Source organism: Neofelis nebulosa, chromosome 2, assembly GCF_028018385.1.
Source record: "Neofelis nebulosa isolate mNeoNeb1 chromosome 2, mNeoNeb1.pri, whole genome shotgun sequence".
Classification (NCBI taxonomy): domain Eukaryota; kingdom Metazoa; phylum Chordata; class Mammalia; order Carnivora; family Felidae; genus Neofelis; species Neofelis nebulosa.
Genome location: NC_080783.1, coordinates 110,221,399 through 110,240,150, shown reverse-complemented (window position 1 = coordinate 110,240,150; position 18,752 = coordinate 110,221,399). Strand labels below are relative to the sequence as shown.

General features: G+C 40.1%; 1 long non-coding RNA gene across 1 annotated transcript in view; it reads left to right on the top strand.

Moving 5' to 3' along the window:
• Positions 1-11,733, top strand: part of LOC131493118 (uncharacterized) — a 33,312-nt gene extending 21,579 nt beyond the window's left edge. Inside the window, exon 2 of the long non-coding RNA XR_009252473.1 lies at positions 11,422-11,733. This is a non-coding gene — a long non-coding RNA (uncharacterized LOC131493118). The remainder of the gene's footprint in view (positions 1-11,421) is intronic.
• Positions 11,734-18,752: the final 7,019 nt, after the last annotated feature.

Here is an 18,752-nt window from a genome sequence, read left to right as displayed (position 1 = left end):
TTATGTTTTTTAAATGCATAGATGTATATCCTTTTATCTTTTAAAATGATTTTTAATTTAATTTTTAATTTAATTTTTAAGTGATTTTTAATAGGTAACATAATGTTATATTAGTTTCAGGTGTGCAACATAATGATTCAACAATTTTATGTGTTTCTCAGTGCTTATCACTGAGGCCCCTTTATTTCACTCATCTCCCCACCAACCTCCCCTCTGGCAACTACCAGTTTCTTCTCTATATTTAAGACTCTGTTTTTTCATTTGTCTTTTGTTTTCTTTGTTTATTTGTTTGTTCTTAAATTCCACATATGACTAAAATCATATGAGATGTACTATTACTATTAACAACTTCATGCTAATAATTTGACAATTTAAAGGAAATAGATTTCTTGAAAGATACATTTTTTTTAAACTAACACAAGAAAAAATAGAAAATCTGAATTGTACAGTAAATGTCAACAAAAGTCATACTTTAATACCTTTACAGTTTTTAAAACTCCAGGCCCAGATGGTTTTATTGGTGAATCTTTCCTAACATTCTAGGAAGAAAAAAAAAACCCAGTTGTTTTTTCCCCAGAGATAAAATAAAGGGAAACAACTCCCAATTTCTTTTATGCGGTCAGCATAAGCTTAATGCCAAAATCTGGCAAGGACTTTAGGAGGGAGAGAGAGAGAGAGAGAGAGAGAGAGAGACAGGAAGGAAGAGAAAAAAGAGAAAATGAGAACAGGTAAAGAAATAAAAAAGGAAGAAATTATAGAGTAATGGATAAAAATGCAAAAATCCTAACAAAATATGAGCAAATCAGATTGACCAATATTTAAGATGGGTAATAAAACATGACCAAGTGAGGTTTATTCTAGGAATATCAGGTTGGTTTAACATCTCTAATTCTATATACTTCACTACATTAATGAAACATAGGAAATAAACCATATGATCATTTAAAAAGATTTAGAAAACACAGTTTATAAAAGTCAACACCTATTTATGATAAGTCCTCTCAGCAAAGTATGAATAGAAAAGAACTTTCTGAATTTGATGGAGTATCTATGACATATCTACAGCTAACATAATTCTTAATGGTAAAACATTGAATGATTTTTCTTTTAGATTAGAAGCTATGTAAGTATGCCTAGTCTTATAACTTTTATTCAATATCATACTGGAGGTTCTAGACAGTGAAATAAAGTAAGAAATAAAGTACATACAAACTGGAAACGGAAAAAGTAAAGCTGCCTTTTTTCTCAGATGACATGTCAAAAATCAGTTGTTTCTTGTATACTAGCACAAGTTCTTGTATACTAGCACAAGCAACTGGAAAATGAAACAGAAAAATGCCACTTATAATAGCATTAAAAAACAGCAGACAACTAGGAATAAATTTAATAAAAGATATGCAAGATGTCTTCACTAAAAACTATAAAACATTACTGAAAAAGTTGACCTAGAGAATTGTAATATGTTTAATTATAAAAGACTCAATATTATTAAGATGGCAATTCTTTACAAATGGATCTGTAGGTTAAGTGCAATCTCGGTCAAAATCCCAGGAAACAAAATTATATTTGACAAGCTGAATCTAAAATTTACATTAAGGACTTAGAATCGCCAAGAAAATTTTAATGAAGAACAAAATTGGTGTTCTTAAGTTACCTGAATTTTAGACTTACAAGGAAGCTGCAGAAATTAGGACATTTTAGTCCTAAATCTTAAAATAATGGGGGAGGGGAAGGAAAAAAAAAAGAGGTTAGAAAGGGAGGGAGCCAAAACATGAGACTCTTAAAAACTGAGAACAAACTGAGGGTTGATGGGGGGTGGGAGGGAGGGGAGGGTGGGTGATGGGTATGGAGGAGGGCATCTGTTGGGATGAACACTGGGTGTTGTATGGAAACCAATTTGACAATAAATTTCATATTAAAAAAATAAAATAAAATCAGTGCAACAGAATAGAGACCAGAAATAGATACACAAATATACAATAAATTGATATTCAGCAAAGCCACCAAAGCAATTCAGTGCAGGCAAGGAAAGATTTTTTTCAATAAATAGTGATAGTACAACTGAATTTGCATGAGGAAAAACCTAAGTGAGCCTTAATCCCTTTCTCAAACCATACACAAAATTAATAAAAACCTCAGTGTGAAAGGTAAAACTATAAGACTTCTAGAACAAAACCTAGAAAAATATATTCATAAACGTGGGGCAAGCAAACATTTTTTTTTTTTAAACAGAACACAGAGGCACTAACCATGAAAGAAAAATGGGTAAATTGAATTCCATAAAAATTAATGATGTCTTCTCATTAAAAGATACCATTAAGAGAGTGAAAATGTAAGCCACAGACCTGGGGGAAATGTTTGCAATACATATATATGATGAAGGACTCATATATAATATATATAATCAACTCTTATAAATAAATAAGAAAAATGTAATATAATGTAAATTGAAATGGGGAAAAGTCTTCACCAGGCACCTCAGAAAAGAAGGTATTAGAATGGTCAATAGTATATGAAAAGGTGCTCATTCTCATTAGTCATGGGAGATATAAAACAAAACAACAGAAAAAAAACAAGCCCACAGTGAAATACTATCATAATCTACTTTCCTGGCTAAAATAAAGATGTAGAACAGCTGAAATTCTCATGCAGCACTGAAGGGATATAAAATAATTACAATCACCATTGTTTGGTTGTTTTTGATAATGTTAAACATGCATCTACTCTATGATTCAGCATTTCTAATATTAAAATTTTTTTCTAAATGTTTTATTTATTTTTGAGAGAGCACAGATGGGGGAGGAGTGTGGGGGGGATAGAGGATCTGAAGTGGGCTCTGCACTGACGGAAGCAAGCCCGAGGCGGGGCTTGAAATTATGAACCGAGAGATCATGACCTGAGCCACGGTTGGACGCTCAACAGACCGAGCCACCCAGGTGCTGCCAATATTAAATTTATAGCTGGGAGAAATGAGTGTCTATGTCCGCAAAAAAACATGTACAAGAACTTTTGTAGTAGCTTTTCACAGTAACCCCAAGCAGGAAATAAAAATTTCTGCCTACAGGTCATACGAACTGTGGTGTATATTCATCTGGTGGAATACCATTCATCAATGAAATTACTCATACGTGCAATAATGGATAAATATCCAAAATTTTGTTTGGAGTGAATGAATGAAGACAAAGGGGACAATGTACTGTATGATTCCACTGGCATTTGAAAATGGCAAAATGTATCTAGAGTGACAAAATCAGAGCAGCAACTACCTGAGAAGGGGATGGAGGAAGGGTGGTTAGAAAAGACTCAGGGGGATTGCCTATGTTGATGGAAGTGTTCTCAGTCTTAATCTGATGATGTTCACATGAGTGTATGCATTTCTCAAAATTTATCTGGCTGAACACTTATTAAGATTTGTTCCTTTACTGATGTCAATTATACCTCCATAAAATATTAGCATAAAAAAGTCCACCAGGGATAATCTCACTGGCTTATGCCCATGAGGATGATGACCTTGGGCAAACCCCAGTTGAGTGGCTCCTGGCAGGGAGGTTCCTTACCAATCTCTACAGGGAATTCAGGTGTATTCTGAGGAAACCAACCCAGGAAGAACATCCTCCATCCATAGTAAAGGAGGGCCTGATGGAGGGGAATCAGGAGCATTGTGAGTGATGTTTGGCAGTCAGAAAGTCCTTAGGGATCATTTTGAGCACAACCACCCCAAACGCTGCAACATCTAATTTTAATCACCCAATTATTTTTATTTTAAAAAATCCACTTGCCACTAAAAAATCAAAACCAATGCTCAACACACCTCAAACATCAAAGCACTCTACACTATGAGGGTAAGCTCACTTTGCTAAATTGCTGAATCCATTCTACTAATCCTGAACCTTTTCAGAGCAGGACTACATGTACTGTCTCCTTAAACTGCATTTCTATATACTAAGAACAAATTAGTTGAAAAAGAAATAAAGAAAATAATCACATTTACAATAGCATCAAAACAGTAAAATACTTACGAATAAATTTAATCCAGGAAGTGAAAGATCTATACCCTGAAAAATGTAAGACATACATGAAAGAAACTAAAGAAAGCACAAATAAATGGAAAAATATTCCATGTTCATGGATTAGAAGAATTAATATTGTTAAAATGTCTATACTATTCAAAGTCATTTATAGATTTAATATACTCCTTATCAAGGTTCTAATGACATTCTCACAGAAATAGAAAAAAAAATCCTAAAATTCCTAATCCTAAATTCCTAAAAATCCTAAAATTTCCATAGAACCACAAAAAGATCCTGAATAGCTACAGCAATCTTGAGAAAGAACAGCAAAGTTGGAGGCAGCAAATTTCCTGATTTTAAATGATATTACAAAGCCATATTAATCAAAACAGTATGGTACTGGCATGAAAACAGACACTTAGGCCAATGAAACAGAATCCAGGTCCAAGAAATAAAGCCATACATATATGGTCAGCTAATATTTCACAAGATAGCTAAGAATACTCAATGGAAAAAGGACAGTCTTGTCAATACGTGGTGTTGGGAAAACTAGCTATTCACATACAAAAGAATGAAAATGGACCCCTATCTTACACCATTCATAAAAATAAACTCAAAATGGATTAAAGACTTAAGTGTAAGTCTTTAAAACTCCTAGAAGAAAATATAGAGTAAAACCTCCTTGACATTCATCTTGGCAATAATTTTATGGATATGACCCCCAAAGCACAAGCAACAGAAGCAAAAATAAACAAGTGGAACTATGTCAAACTGAAAGACATGCACCACAAAAGAAATGATCAACAAGATAAAAAGGAAATATATGGTATGGGAGAAAGTATTTGCAACTCACATATCTGATAAGTGGCTAATATCCAAAATATGTAAGGAATTCACACAACTCAAAAGTAAATAAACAAACAATCCAATTTAAAAATGCACAAAAGACCTGAATGGACATTTTTCTAAAGAAAATATTCAAATGGTCAAGAGGTAGAAGAAAACACACTTAACATAAATAATCATCAGGGAAAGGAGAGTCAAAACCACAGTAAGATACCATCTTACACCTGTCAGAATGGCTATTATCAAAAAGACAAGAGATACTAAGTGTGGGCAAGGATGTGGAGAAAAGTGAACCCTCATGTGCTGTGGGTGGGACTGTGAATTGGTGAAACCACTGTGGAAAACAGAATGGTGGTTCCTAAAACAATTAAAAATAGAATTACCATATGATACAACAATTCCACATCTGGGTATATATATATGAAGGAAATGAAATCACTATCTTGAAGAGATATCTGCACCCTTGTATTCATAGCAGCATTATTTACAATAGCCAAGACAAAGAAACATGTTAAGTGCCCATTGATGGATGAATGGATAAAGGAGACATGGTCTCTCTCTCTGTCTCTCTGTCATCTCTCTGTCATCTCTCTCTCTCTCTCTCTCTCTCTATATATATATATATATATATATATATATATATATATACAGCCTTAAAAAACCTTCTTTTTAAGGTTAAGTGATATTCCATTGTGCATACATACATATAATGGAATATCACTTAACCTTAAAAAGAAGGAAATGTTGCCATTTGGAACATGGGCATTGGGGGCATTATACTAAGTGAAATAAGTCAGGCAGATTGGTGGTTGCCGGGGTGGTGGTTGGAGGAGAAGGTAATGAGTGAAGGTGGTCAAAGGGTACAAATTTACAGTTTCATGCTGGATTAGATTTGGGGATGTAATATACATACAGCATGGTGACTATAGTTAAAAACACTGTATTGTATATTTGAAAGTTGCTGAGAGCAAATCGTAAAAGTTCTCACCAAAAAAGTGTGTGTTAACTAACTTTTGTGGTGATCATTTCACAATACACATGTATCAACTCACTGCAGTATACATCTCAAACTTACACTATGTTATATGTCAATTATATCTCAATAAAGCCAGAAACAACCATTTAATAACCCTGGGAAGGGGGTGGGGCCTGCTATCTCCCATGTAGCAGATCCAGATCCAGATGTTTAGAGAGTGCTGGGCCAGCCAGTAGATGGTTGGCTCCACACCAAGGTCTTTGCTTATAGAATAATCTTAAAGATGAGGCTAAAACCTGTTGTAGTGTAAATGCCTGAGAATTACCTTTTTATATTGTAACGTGAGTGCCTGACATTAAACTTTTGATTGTCAAAACATCCATGTCAAAGACCTTCATCTTGAATAAACATATTGCCAGCTATATGACTTCAGGCTACCCCACAAAGTTCCCTTTTTAGTAAGCCCTGGCTTACAGTGATAACTGACCCTGTGAGTGACCCTGCTTTTCCTTTCCTACACCATAATTCCCACTGTTATGTTTTAAATTCACCAATAAAAGTGAACCCCTGGGTCCCTAGGCAGCACACCATCAACATCAGGTCCATACTCCATGCCCCCTCCCTCCTCTCTACCCAAAACCAAAACCTTGCTGTGTGGCCCTGCTGTGTGCTTTAAACCCTCCAGGACCTGCGAATAAAAAACCTTGTTTTTTCAAAGCTCCTTGCATTTTGAAATCATAATAAGAGTTACAAGTGCTGGTCCAGCGTCAACATGGGCTCCAGTCCAGGATATGCCTGTCAGGGCTCACCACAGGTAGCAAGGGTGCAAACAAGTGCCCTAGACATTCCCAGCTGATAGCATCACTATGGCCAGGCTGAGGCTGACCCGGAATATGGAAACAATGAACATGTTGCCAATCTTTTCAGTTTTGAGGTGTTTGCTCCTTTTTAAGGGGGGGGGTGTCTGGATTTGATTGTGTTTCGGGATCAATGTTTGTGTTGAGACTGTATTTGTCACCTGGCACTGTCAACACTGGGTGATTTACTGTGATAATGACACCGAGTAGGTGAGGGCTGGTTCCAAATAAGGGAAGCCTGACAGCAGGCCACCAGGGGTGGTGGATGACATTGTATTCTGCCCAAGTCCGAAAGCAGGATGAAGTTCTACAGGGACATAAAACAGGATTAAAGTCTATATAAGTCCCCAGGCAGAGTCTCAGATGTGGCATGTCAGGGACATTAGAGATCTTTTCATGCAACATTTCCATTTTATAGACAGGGAATTTGAGGTACAATTTAGGGAAGAAACTTGCTCTGTCAGGACCCTCAAGAAGCACAGGATGCCTTGGTGGCCAGAAGCAGGGAGACGCCAATCCAGTAGGGGGACGTGACTGTCATGATAGCCTAGAGTTGATCCTACACATGATAGTCCAAAATGAACAGTGGCAGAAGCAGGGGCTAGGTGTAGGTGCAGATTGGAGTCCATCCGGAGGGTGGTTCATCCTTCTTGGATGTTGAGTGTGGGGAGTGGGTGTGTACAGGGAACAAGGGTCCCTGCAAGGATGACTGTGTTTGCTGATAGAGTGAGCTTCCTGTCTAGGGTGGGCTGTGTCCTTGCTCTAGAGTGCCCCAGATGGCTCAGTCTAAAGACGGCAGGTGGAAACAGGAGAGGTGGTGATTCCAGAGGGGCAACCTTGACCAACAGCCACAGGTGGGTCAAGGGAACCCAGGGGATCTAAGGAGAAGAAAGGATGAGATGCTTTTGTGTCCTTGGATTGCGACATTTATGATGACTGTTCATGCTGCCTATAATCAAGTACCCATTCTGTAGGGGGCTATGCATAGTATCAGAATTACATATAATAGAGTTTCAGAGCAAGTGGGCACCAGAGGAGGAGCCATGGGGGATAAGTAGAAGTGAGGCAGGAATGACCTAGGTCTGATTGCAGTAGTTAATGATATGGAAATGGTGGGGTTCAGAGCAAACTATCAAGAAAGAACTTTTGAGACATTTTTGGTGCAAAAAGGTAGTTTTATTAAAGGATGGGAACATAACCCATGGGTAGAAAGAGCTACTCTGGGATTGTGTGTGGGTGCTGATTATATACCTTCAGGTTGGGAGGGGGTTAGGGATAGTGTTAAATCTCTAAGGAATTTGGAAGCAAGGTTTCTAGGACCTTGAGGGGACTAGCTATTGTTATGAAAAGGTCATTTACTACTGTCTAATAAAATCTTAGTCATGTGACCCTGCAGATGTATATCAGTAGGCTATAAGCTAGGAGGATGATTGCTGACATATATCTTGGGGGATAAAGAAAAAGGAAGTTTCCAAAGGAATTTTTATATGCTAAAGAAGACTTACAGGATCCTGGAGGTCCAGATAATGTTAAGCTAAGATTGTCTTTTGCTCTTAGCAAAGTATTAACATTGAGACAGTTGAGTTCCTACAGGAAGGTCACTCTATTTGTCTCAAGGACTTATCAATGGGTTGTAAGTTGTAAGAAAATGTAATTTTTTCTTTTGCCTTTGTTCTCTATATCAGTTAACAAATTGGGTGATAGAACCTGAGTTCTGGTGATGAGGCGGAGGGACTCCCAGCATTTCTGGTTTCTGAGTTCATGTGGATGATGATGCCCTTCCCTGAGTGTGGTGTATAATGATGGGTAAGATGGTGACTCGGGCTTGGGTGTACCTGTGGGGATTGTGTGCAAGTGGCCATGGCGTATACAGGTGTGGGGCTGTTTGCTCCAGGCCCACTGGAAAAATCATCAGCCAGTGATTGAAGTCAGATGGGCAGAAAAGCACTTAGGCTAGTGTCACTCACACAGGGACTGCAGAGGAAAGCTGTGTGTATCCTAACCCTCAAGAATGTGTAATCCTGGGGTCAGAGAGCCTGCTGCTTTGGGGAGAGTGGGACCTATCCGTTCTGCTTATTGGCATTTATCTGGCAAAAGGAAGAAGGAAAAACAAAGAAGGGAGACCCCTTTCTAAGCAGCATATCACTTCTTGTCTCATTCCATTGGTGGTGTAGGAGATCAGAATATGCCACCCCAGAATGTAACTTTATGGTACCATGATTCTTTTGAGCTGATTCTTTTGAGAAATTGTAGATATAGAAGCTCTGCAAACAAGAGTAGAAGTTACCCTTTTGTAAGGGAAGTTTACATTTATGCAGGAAATCTCCATTTGGAAGGGTGTCTCCCTCTCTGTACTGGGAGGAGAAGTTTGACTTCAAATCACCAGAGAATCTTACCAATGTAGAAGGCAGTGACAAAAATCTGTGAAAACAAACCTTACTCTTGATTACCCTGATTTTCCTGGTCTTCCAATTATTTGCCTTCTACCCTCAACACTTTTTCTTGTTTGATTTTAGCTGAAGATGGTATTTAAGCCTGAATTCTGAGCCACCTCTTAGAGAGTATTAATTTTTCCTTGAGTATTTCCCATGTATGAGAGATTAAACTTCTGTGTTTTTTTTTCTCATTGATTTGTCTTTTCTTATAAGAGCCTGAATGGGAGCAGGTTTTGCTACCCCCAAGGTAAGCTTTTTGGCATAAGGATTATTTTGAGCTCAAGGCAATCAAACCCAACAGATTCAGGAAAAGCCTTTTATCTACTCAACTACCTAAATCTGCTTTGGAAAGGGAGTCTGTACCAGGAAGAGAGCTATTGCCAGAGATACTTTTTAACCTAAGGAATTTATCTGCATAATAGGGCAAACATTTGTTTTCTAAACATCTCCCCTGACTTTCTGAATGGCCTTCCTTCCTGTGGACCCCCAGGCCCTTACCCCTCTCCTTAGCTTAGGTTGTTATATAACCTCAATCACCTGCCCATCTTTTGGGTCTCATGTTTTTATGGGGTTCCCATACATATGAAATTTATTTGCCCTTCCATTAATCTGTCTCATATCAATTTAATTATTAGACCAGCTGACAAACCTATAAGGGAAGAAGGGAAATATTTTCCCTCCTCCACAGGCCCCAGCTGAGAGAACTTAGAAGGGTAGAGGGAAAATTATTTTCCACCCCTACAGTGAGAGGAAGACACATGCTCCAGCTAGATGCATGAGTCTGAGTTATGCAGTTCTATCTGGGTGACTCTTTCCATCTGTGTCTCAGTTTCTGTGGAAGGGACTGCTGCCCCTTTGCTGCCTCAGATACCCATGTTGTGGTGTCAGTGCATTTGCACGCTGACACATTGCTGAAAGGTGTGGAAGCTCTGTTTTTCTCACTTTTTCACTTCATCTCCCTCCTCTCACACCTACCCCTCCAGCTTCCTCCCTTTGCTTCTCAGACCTCATGCTCAAGGAAGGGAAAGTCTTAATGCCTTGCTTGTTATTAATCAGTTCTATCAATTAATTATATTAAAAGTACCTGCTGTGTAGTAGGTACTGTGTTTATTGAGCCTGTAGTACAAACAGTACTTAATAACATTCTTTTTTTTGTAAAAATGGAATTGTCCCAATGGTCCTGTAAGGTGGGCATTATTTTCTTCATTCTACTGTTGAGTACAGGCTCCCTAAAATGTCACCAACATAACTTATTTATAAGACAAATGAGTTTATTGCTTGCTGGGGTAAGGGAAATCCTGCCTTGACAGTTGAGGCTTGATGTCTCAGAGGAGAAAGGGTGATACTTACTGAGATTTGAAATCTGGTTTAAGGAGGGTCTTAATCAGGGACTTGGTTAGGTTTGTGTAAGTGAGACAGGGAAGTCAAAAGGACCTTAGGAGAGAAAAGCTGTTTTGTTTTTGTTTTTTCTTTGCTTCTTTTCCAGCTTCTATTCTTGCTTGGACTTGTACCCCCCACCCCACTCTACACATGCCCCCAAATACAAATAGTGTATGTCTTCCTTGTAAGAGACAGGAGTTAATGATTTCTCTAGAAAAGATAACATCTAAGGAAAGACTGGGTGAGAATTGATGTGCTTTCGATGGGAGGTGCAAGAGTGAATGTTCAAGAAAGAATTCTTGAGATGTTTTCAGTGCAAAAAGGTGGTTTTATTTTATGTTAATTTTTTGAATGTTTATTCATTTTTGAGAGAGAGAGAGAGAGAGAGAGAGAGAGAGAGAGAGAGAATGAGTGAGGGAAGGCAGAGAGAGAGGGAGACACAGGATCTGAGGCAGGCTCCAGGCTCTGAGCTGTCAGCACAGAGCCTGATGTGAGGCTCAAATCCACAAGCCCTGAGATCATGGCCTGAGCCCAAGTTGGTTGCTTAATGGACTGAGCCACCCAGGTGCCTCCAGAAAGATGATTTGTTAAAGCACAGGGACAGGACTCATGGGCAGAAAGAACTGCACTGGGATTGTGAGGAGCAACTGGTCATATACTTTTAAGTTGGGGGAGAGTGTAGAGACAAAGAAGTTTCCAAAAAGATTTTCATATGTTAAAGAAGACTTACAGGATCCTGGAGGTCTGACTATTATCACACTAAGGTTGCTTTTGCCTTTAGCAAAACATTAAGACAGTTGGTAATTCCTGGAGGAATGTCATACTCTGCCTGTCTCAAGTATTTGTCAATAAGCTACAAGTTTTAAGGAAATTTAATTTTATGTGCATTTCCTTTTGCCTTCGTTCTCCTCATCAAGAATGAATGGATGAAGCTATCGTAGGTATATTGCAGACCACCAGTGCTAGACATCTCAACACCAAGACCCTTGACTTCATGGAATAAGTAACTTATGATGAATACCTGGACCTGTTCTTCTTCTGACCAGTTCCTGGATGTCTGACAGGACATGTGCACCAGAGCACAATCATCTATAGATGATGTCAGAAACCTAGTCAGAAACCCCTAGACTCTGAATAAAGATGAGGCTCACACTCTTTTCCTTTATGAGTCTCCTGGACTGTCCATCTATATCTCTTTTTATACCTTCAATAAACTCTGCTTTCACTTCTTACTGGCTCACGTTTAATTTCCATCCTGCATGAAGTCAAGGATCCTCTTGGTTGGTCCTATGGGATCCCCCTCTGGGTCCTCAGACCTGGCCTGCCTGCATCATGATATAACAAGGATCATGATATAATAATTAGAATTGGTGTGCACTGTATGGAGAAGACGTTGGGGGCAAAGCCTTCAAAGAGTGTTATCACATAATATCATTTTCTGCTTTCTATTGAAGAATCGATCTTTTATCTTTCTGGAAAAGAGTTTCCTGGAACAACAAAGTTATGGAAATGAAGGAATGGAATAGTAAAGACATGTTAATGTGGACAAAAAGTGGTGTGGAATGTTTCTCCTCTCACCACATGGAGGGAATTGATCCCATGCAGGAGAGACCAAAATCTGGGTAGGGTAGTTGATATGTTTGTAAATTAACACTTACAGTTTTCCATTTGTAAGGGTGTCTCCTTCTTTATATTGGGGAAGGGAAGGATGACTAAATCATAAGGAACTCTTATTGAGGTGCCTGGTGGCTCAGTCGGTTAAGCCTCTGGCTCTTAATTTTGGCTCAGGTCATGATCTCAGAGTCATGATCTCAGGGTTCTGAGATCAAACCCTTCATTGGACTCTACGATGGGCATGGAACCTGCTTAAAGATTCTCTCTCCCTCTTCCTGTGCCCCTCCCCCCTTAAAAAAAGAAACTCTCATCAACAAGAAGGCACTGACTTGAATCTGCATAACAAACCTTACTTTTGTTTGCATACTTTTTTTTGGAAACTTCCTATAACTGGCCTTCCTTCCCCCCACCCCCACCTCCCCTCCCTCCACCTTCACCTCCCCTCCATACCCCAACACTTTCTTTGGTCTGTAGCTGAAGATTCTTTTTAAGTTTATTTATTTTATTTGAGAGGGAGAGAGAGAGAGAGAGAGAGAGAGAGAGAGAGAGAGAGAGAGAGAATCCCAAGCAGGATCCCCACTGCCAGCGCAGAGTCCATTTTAGGGCTTGAGCTCACGAACCGTGAGATCGTGACCTGAGCCAAAATCAAGAGTCAGATGCTTAACCAACTGAGCCACCTAGGTGCCCCTGGCTGAATATGATTTTTAAGGTGGTGACTTGGGCCATCTCAGGGAATCACTCAGTTCTCCTGCTTAGCTCCCATGCATACATGAAATATCCAAGTTAATAAACTTATGTTTGTTTTTCTCTTGTTAACCTTTTACTACAAGAAGTCTCAGCCAAGAACTCAAAAGTGTAGAGGGAAATACCCTACAGAATTAAGATTTCAAGTAATATGGAATGAGGGCCTCAAATAAAATTCAACAGTTTTGAGTAAAAGGTGTGCCATTTGGGTTTTTGAGACCAGAGGCACAACTTTAGGTTGACAGGATCTAGTGGAGATCATGTGGACAATTTTAGGATTGCTGGAGGAGGTTGGCACTGGTATCATGTAGTCTATTATGGATGCATCCTAATTGGAGGAGCTGGGTCATTCAAAAACCACAAGGAGAGTGACCAGGATATCTGGGAGGGGACCCAATCAAGGCATGTCAGGGACAGAGGAAAGAAATGAGAATGCTGAATAGTAGAAGTGAAGGTGAAGGGAATCTGTGACAGCTTCCCTGAGATAACTGAAGGGTTTACCCATAACAGGGAGTCTAGATCATTCTGTCTTACTGTAAAGCATATAACTAGAATGGATGGGCAGATATTCAGGGAAGCAGATGTTCGCTAACGAGAAAGAAAATCCACAGTCATCCAACAATGGGGCAGCTGCCTCCTGAAGAATTAATTCGTCATCACCCTAGGGATGCACCAGACACTGAGGGGCCATCTCATCAGTATGTGACAGAAGGGGCTCTGCTGGACTCTGAGGTCCCTTCCAACTGTGAAACTGTGGTTTGTCAATATTTCTAGGTTCAGGTTTTTGTCGTTGTTGTTTTTGGAGTTAAATAAAAACTTGCTTCCTAGAAGCCTGAAAAACTCAGGTATAACTTTGAGAAAAATGAAAGTACTTTCTAAAGGCTCCTTTGATTTCTCTTTGAAATGTTAAAATATGATGTAAGCCTCTTGGCTTTGGAACTCACATCTATTCAATTCCTTCTACAGGTGATAAAAAGCATCCAGCCTGGAGCAAAGATGTGTGAAAAGAGATTAGGCAGTGTGTGAAAACACTTCCCATCAGCCATTTGACGACTTTTTTTGAAATGCTAATGTCAGTCCTATAGAGCTGTTACCTTGGTGTTCACACCTATTCATTCTACATCCAGGTAAATAAAGCATCCCCTGGTGAACACAGAAGTGTGAAGCCAAACTGGGGCAAACTGTGAAAATCCTGGATTCAGTCCATCCCAAGGAAAGAAGGAAAATACAACTATTTTCCTTCTTTATCCAGTATCATTTATTTTTGTGAAAATTTTGAGCTTGAAGGACTGCAGGGGAGATAACTAACCACAGTTAATTGAGCACCTACTATAAACCAGTGACAGTGTTTGGTGTAATTATATGTAAATATCCTCACAACCCTATATTTTATTTATTAAAATTTTTTTTACATTTAATTACTTTTGAGAGACAGAGAGAGATGGAACACAGGTAGGGGAGGGGCAGAGAGAGAGGGAGACACAGAATCTGAAGCAGGCTCCAGGCTCTGAGCTGTCAGCACCGATCCCAATGTGGGGCTTGAACTTATGAACCATGAGATCATGACCTGAGCTGAAGTCAGACACTTAACTGACTGAGCCACCCAGGTGCCCCAAAACCCTATATTTTAAATTTTACTAGTCCCATTGTGCCATATTTATAAATCACAGTTGATATAGGTTAAATAATTTGCTTCGAAGCCATACAGTTTATAAGGAATACAGCAGAGATGCTGACATAAAAAATTGAACATCAGTCACCCCAAATCTCAAAGACCTATTATATTTATTAGGGAAGTAATGGTAGCTATTGTAACAAAACGCCTTCAAATCTCAATAGCTTGTGACCCAAAACAGTATTAATTGGTCAGTTATGATGTGGTTGTTGGGTGGTTGATAAATGATCGGTTTGATGCAGTCTTTCAGGGGCCATGTTCCTCATGGTGCTACCATCTTTAAAATGTGGTCACCAACGTTACCACAGAAGAATAGAATGGAGTGGAGGTTTTCAATGGTCCAGGCCTGGCAGTGGTTTATACCACTTCAACCCTCACTCCCTTTACCTTACTTCAATCACATGCCCTAGTCTAGCTCTCAAGGGGCTCAGAAATGTAGTTACACTGTGTTCCCAGGACGAAAATAAAGGATTTTGGAATACCATATATGGTGAATATTTTCACTTTGTATGCTCAACAAGACATTGTGTTGCACTTATAGTAGGCACTCTAATATGTATTTTCAGACTCAATATATGAATGAATGAATTCATGAATGAATGATGACTCAACCCCATAGTAACAACAATCTCATTGTAGGTAAACCAAAAATCAAAGCTGGGTTTATTGGGTTTATATCTTACAAGTGCCTCGATTTAGCAGATTATCCTTTTCTCTGTAGACTTGGTGTTGTCTAGTCAGGACAAAGGGATATGAGTTTAGGGGTCTTGGAAAAAGAGGCTGAAACTCACTCAAACTTCCCATAGAGTTTTGTTTGATGAACATGAGAAGGAGGGTCTGAGATTTGGAAATAGAGAAGGAGCCTGAGAGAATGAAGTTTCATGGAGGAGGTGACATTTGAAATAGGAATCAAGGGTCAGAGGGATTCTGCTGAGTGGGCACAGTGTACTCAGCAATGGTCCTGAGAGTAACAGGAAATGCCTCTTGGTCACAGAGAGATCATCTGTAGCCTTATTGAGGATATTGGACTTGGCTGTATGATGGGGGAAAGTTCCAGCAGCAGAGTGAGCAATCAGAGCTATACCTGGTAAGGACAGTGTCACCACAGTGGTTCAATGAGTCATTGGGAAGTTACTCTAGTTGATGCTGTGGGTGGAATGAGGCTCAGAAGCTGAATGCCAGACCAAGGACCAAACCTTCCTCTATAGCCCATCATGCAACCCCACCCCTTAAAGACTCAGTGAGGGTAGTGGTCCACACACTTGAGTATATGCCTGAATCAGCTGGATAGCTGATGGCTAAACTCAAATTTCTGGATCCCACTCTCAGAGTTTCTGATTCAGAGATCTGGGATAGGGGCTGAAAGTTTGTATTTATAATATGTTCCCAGGTGATAATGATGTTGTTGGTTCAGAGACATATTTTGAGAACCATTGGGAAAAAAATCAGCTTTGCTGAGAACCTAAAGACTCTTTGCAAACTTCTTTCGGTATCACAGGAGATGAGGTACTAAGTCTGGTTATTTGCACAATGCACATTTATGTACACATTTGTGTATTCAGGGGTGGCCACATGGTAGAGTGCCCTGAACAGAAAATTTTGGGGGGCCTGAAGCAACTCTGTGGTGTTCCATTGCTCTGGGTCTCCCAGGCTTTTCAATTCAGACAGAAGTACAAGTAACCTGCTTTTGGGTTGGCCAAGAGCCAGTAGGTAGCACAGCCTCTGAGAAGGTGATATGGTTAGGTATTGAGAAATAGTGATAGTATGAAGAGAGAGGGTGTTGAGGGGGAAGAACCATGCTATTAAGGACTGCTTTTTCTGACTTGTTACAAATTCCTAAGATTAAGTCCCTGAGTAGTGATGGATGGGGTGAGAAGGGAAGGGAATGGGAGGAATATAGGGAGGTAGGAAGAAAAGGAGGACATGGATTTAGCAAGAAGGGGAGGCCAAGGAAAAGGGGAAGATGAAGAGGAAGAAAGGAAAAGGAGAAAGGCAGAGAGAGGTTAAAGGGGAAGAGAAAGCTCAGGTCTTGGCCCATTGCAGCCATGTTTGTACCAGGTCTGAATCCCTGCTTTTCGTAACCACTTCAATTTAAAACAAATTAAAATAGTGGCTATTTCCTGCTATGTTCGAGGATTTTATATCTTTTCTTCATTAAAGTCTCATACAACCCTGCAAAGTAGTCTTTATTGCCTGCAATTTTATGGATGAGGAAACTGAAGCTCAGAGGGTTAAACTTTGGATTACCCTGTTGTTACCCTTGACCATGTGCATTTTCCCTCCCACCTCTCACCCACACCTGCGCTCTAACCCAGAGGGCAAGTGAGGACTGATGGGCAGCACCAAGGACAGCTGCTCTCAGCTGTGGGGAGGAGTAAGCTTCCTTTGCCTAGAAGTGGTGGGTGGGAGGAACTTATGCAGTTACTTGTCAGAGTAACTCCTTACTTGTCCACACCACACCTGGTTAAGTCAGGATTAGGATCCTGCATGTTACTTCAGTTTCACTGAGCCAGGAGCTTCCTTGATGTCCTGCATCTCTACCTCAAAAGAATGTCTCTTGGGCTCTTTGTAATCTGCCTTTCTATATCGGCTGTTATTTCCCGAGATCCCAGACTCTCTTGAGATGCACATGGAGATGTGGCACTCAGATGCTCCAAGGAAGGCTTGTTGCCCAAGCCGCTATAAGTATTATTGTCATAAAGCCTTCAGCTGTCTTTAAGGATGCCCTCAGTTGCAGGATCACTTTGCCAATGACTGACTGAGGCAGGGGGATTAAGTCCCATGTATTTGGCTTCATACAGAGCACTTCTGGTGGATCACTTCAGCTCTGAGCGCTTCACAGTGTTGACCTGCACTGCCTCCTGCCTTATCCCCTGCCCCACCTGCTTTTACCTCCACCCTTCCACAGGAGTAGATTCCAAAGGCAACCCTCTAGTAAACATTCTGAATCTTAGACTCTACCTCAGAGTTGGCTTCCTGGGAAACCCAAACTGCCATGTTCATCCGCTGCTTGCTGTCCATCCCCCCACCCCACCATCTGACTCCTTATTTTAGAAAATCTGTATCCAAATTCAATCTTATCTCCTGCCACTTGTCTTCCCTTGTCTAATAACACTTAACCTCATACTTTATTTTTTCTGTTATTAGGAAAAAAGTGTTGGCAAGTCCCTTGGGCAGTTTCTGAGAGATGGTAACACTCACCCAATGTTTTCATTTCTAGGGTGTTGTCTTGCAGACTTTTTCACATGCGTGTGAGATGACACCTGAGCGTAGTTATTAGCCACATTGTTGGCAATAGCAAAACAAGGGATATGAGTAAAATGTTCACCAATAGAGAAGACTCTACACAAATTATGATATTGATACATATTTACAACACATCTCTAAAAGCAGTGAGAATGCTCTTGAAGTACTAATTTCAAATGATCACCAAGATCATTTGATTGTTAGATGAAAAAAGTCAAGGTGCAGACCAGAGTATGCAGTCTATTGCTGTTTTTGTAGGAATATGTGCATGTACTTGTATAACTAAAACACATCTAAAGCTCTGCATTAGCAAGGGATAACTGGCTGCCTGTGGGGTGGGAACTGGGAGGTCTGGGGTACAGTGGTGGGAAGGAACACTTCTATGAGTTCTCTTTGTAATTACCTTTGAATTTTGAATATGTGGACTTTTACTATGTGGTTTATTAGCTTGTTCAAGAAATAAATCTAACCCACCCATAATAAACCATAGAGGCAATTAAGCTGTTTTTGAGAATGGCAGGGAATGAGTGTTTCTAGTTGCTTGCAGCTGCTGGGAGGTATGATGGTGTGCTATTGAGAACTGTGGGTGTCTGAGCAAGCTCTGACATAGGGGAGCTTTGGAAGAGCTGGCTGAAAGAGTAGGTGAGGGTCCAGATCAGGGGCTGCTGAGACAGTGCTTGGCATGGGAGCAAGGGATGGTCAGGTGCACTCCCTCCCTCAGAGGATTGTGCTGACCTTGGCATGCACAGGTTTTTTATGTGCTGCTGTGGCAGCCCTGTAGCCCAGAACCATGTCTGGTCTGTGAATATGGGGAGAGCAGTCCTTTCTGCAGCAGACCCAGACTCCCAGGGCTCTTGCTACATAGATCATGAAGTGGATCTTCTCTCTTTTCATCTGAATGAATCATTGGTGTTCTTGGATGGTTGAGGAAGCGGGGAGAAGAGGGCCCAAGGGTGTGAAACTGGACAT